We start from the raw sequence: 3,556 nt of genomic DNA on the forward strand, positions 1-3,556 counted from the left end.
AGCATGACCGCAGTCTAATAACCGACACAAGTAAAAAGTAACTATCTCGATTTGTTTTTAGTGATTTAACTTTCCAGCTCATCTATCAGGTGCTGGTAAAAATACTAGCCATATACTAAAGCACAAAACAATTGCCGAAACAAACCTGTCTCTAATAAATCTGTAGCATTGGGCCGAAATCGGAAATCAACGGTTGACAAATGTGGTTGATAATGAGAGTTATCTCCCCTACTATAAAAGTTTGTGGGGATTACTCTCCCTTGTTGACTGGCTTAAAGCCTCAATTTGCAAAGAAACAACATTCTCAATCGAATCGATTTATTCTTCAAAATATAACTGGTTCTTACATCATCGATCTTATGGAAATAATCTTAGTCCACTCTCAGCGCCGTGTTTGAAATCAGAATGTAAAAATATTCCTTTTTAATATTTACATTACAAAAGCGGCGTGCTGGCAGAATCGTTGGCACGCCGGGCAAAATGCTTAGTGACATTTCGTCCGTCTTTACGTTCTAAGTTCAAAATCCACCGAGGTTGACTTTGCCTTTCATTCTTTCGGGGTCAGTAAAATAAGTACCTGTTGAGCACTGAGGTCGATATAATCGATTTATAGGAAAGTTGGTTATACATCATTAGATGTATACCTGACTTTCCTATATAAAATTAAGAAATATAAACGGAACGCTGAACTCCAGACTATCAACTTAAACAACATTTATTCAGGTGATAAATATATACATCTTTAGCTCTTGTTGTTACAGCTTCTATGTGTGTGAGCATAGTTGTTGGGACGTTGTTATGTAGGTGTAAGTGAGCTGTCGAGTGTAAGTCTGAAAGATGGAGAGTGACAGCTAAACACGTAAAGAGACTGTCTCCAGAGTTGGGTGTTGGAGACACTGCTTGACACGTCCATGCTCTATTGCTGGCCAGCAAGAAAGAGAGTGAATTGAGCGGGAACGCTTGCTTGTTTAATTCCACGCATGCGTGAGACTACGCATGCGCACGGCGTTACTACAGATTTAACTCCTCCCAGAAACTGCTGGCCGTGTGCCAAATTTGAAACCAATATTTAGTCACTCTGTAATTACACCCCTCACCGTCACAAAAAAAAAGATGGTCACAGTTGGACTGCCTTTAATTATAGGTTCAGTCATGCCCATTCAGTCTTATTTTAAGACACTGTAATATCATAAAATAGTATTATATTTAGGATACCTTATAGAATTATTAATCGCCTCCTATACTTAGGTGGAACTTTTCTTTGCTTTGTTTAGCACGGCAGGATTTGAACTCAGAATGTAAATAAGTCGTAACCAAATATCGTAGCCATTTTGTATGGTCCTCGTATGATTCTGCCAGTGCCAAAAGTGATGACAATGAAATCCCAGGATAAACATAAGACACACCAATATTTCGCAGCTCAAGGATTTTCCTTCTTTTTTAATGCTAAACTGAAGTGATTGCAAAACAGAGTCAATATTAAAAATTTAAATGCAAATATAATAAAATGTGAGGTTGTCGAAATATTACAAAACGAGCAAAGAGATATGGAACACACACACAGAAACGGTATTGTACAGATAACTTCCATTCACAAGTGAGTCTGGTTTGGTAGCATGTACCATATTTTGCTAATTGTTTTGGGTGCCTGTGTAGTCACAAGCAGACATAAACACTTTCTTGGCCCTCCCATCTTTGACTGTGACACATCCAAAAAATGACAGGTGGAGGCACTAACACCCAGCTGGTACTAATTTACAGCTAGCTAGATTAGAACAACATGAAATGAAAGTATTTGAAGCACTAGAAACAAGCAGTAATCTGTGAGATGTTTGCTGATTTCAATAAATTTTGGAGCTAGGTTAGAGATGAAAACCATTTATACATGACCAACTGTGCTTATTGCATACACAGTGCAAAAACTATTTTGACTCTTGAATTAATGTTTATTAGTGGAATCTAAATATCTTAGTCAAAAATATTAAGTTGAATATTGAAACAAGAAATAGCTTTGTGTAACTAGTATACTGCTTTGTTTCCAAACACTATTCGACAAAGATTTCCTAGGACTTTTGCAATTCATAATAAAGATTTGATCTCCATCAAGAAGCGTTCCTAAGATTATTTTGTTTGTCCTTCAGTTTGGAGGTAAGGCAGTGCCTAGGCCCCTCCAAAATGTCTGCAAGAAAGGAAGGAAGGTATCCTCAAATCAAAGAACCTGGTGTTATTGATTGCAATAGAGTGATCTCCACTAAAGGTACTTGAAGTGCCAGGTTACAACAGGTGATAAGTTGAGTCCAAACACCCAAGCAGGCCATGTTGGGATTTGAAATCGGAACATAAAGAGCTGGAATAACTACCGCAAATCAGCTGGTCTGACAACTTTACAGTTCTGTTAATTCACTCCTGATTGGTACTTTAATTCTTTTATTTGTTTGTCATTTGACGGCGACCATGCTGGAGCACCGCCTTAAAGTGTTTTAGTCGAAGAAATCAACCCCTAGGACTTGTTCTTTGTAAACCTAGTACTATTGTATTGGTCTCTTTTGCTGAACTGCTAAGTTACAGGGATGTAAACACATCAATATCAGTTGGCAAGTGATGGTGGTGGTAGGGGAAACAGACACAAAGACATCCATGCACACAGATATATACATATATACACAACAAGCTTCTTTCAGTTTCCATCTACAAAATCCATTCACAAGGATTTGGTCAGCCTGAGGCTATAGTAGAAGACACTTGTTCAAGTGCCACACAATGGGACTGAACCTGGAACCATGTGGTTGGGAAGCAAGCTTCTTACCACACAGCCATGCTTGCATCTATGGTACTTTTATTGATCCTGAAAGAATGAAAGGCAAAGTTATTTACTAGGGTCAATACACTCAACTAAACCCTAGAAGGCAGTATCCCAGCATGGCTACAATCCAATAGTCTGAAAAAGACTAAATGAATAACTGAATATATATCACAATTTTAGATATTTTTTTATTAGTCTTACAAATAATATAAATGTATTTTTAATAGATTATTTCTTTGATTTCATTCCATAGCTTGCAGCTCGATGCAAAAAGTAGTTAGGTAGATTCCATTGTATTAATGTAGAGATCTTAGTAACAACTGTTACATATACCTCAGTATGTATGTATGTGTGTATTTTAGCTAAACCAAATTAGATTTTCAAGTTTCATCACCTGACAGTCATTGTATCATGAACCCCAATCCACAAAAAGCCAATTTAAGTAAATCATATACTCAGCATCATGTATTGAGTATTCTGTTTGTCAGTCACCAATGGAAAGAAATCATTGAAAATATGCATATTTCCTTTTTTATGCTTTTTCTTCCATTTCTTTTTTTTTTTTTCTTTTTCATAAAAATCCTTGCTTAAATCTTGCTTTTGTCTACAAGGACAAAGATGGTTTTGAATTGTTTTTCAGTGTATAAATTAGATTGTTTTTTTTTTTCCGAGGAGGACACAAAACAAAACAAAAGAAACAAAACGAAAACATATCTCATCTCTCATTGAAATAATTGTCAAATATAAATTACA

This window comes from Octopus bimaculoides, chromosome 9 (assembly GCF_001194135.2).
Source record: "Octopus bimaculoides isolate UCB-OBI-ISO-001 chromosome 9, ASM119413v2, whole genome shotgun sequence".
Lineage (NCBI taxonomy): Eukaryota > Metazoa > Mollusca > Cephalopoda > Octopoda > Octopodidae > Octopus > Octopus bimaculoides.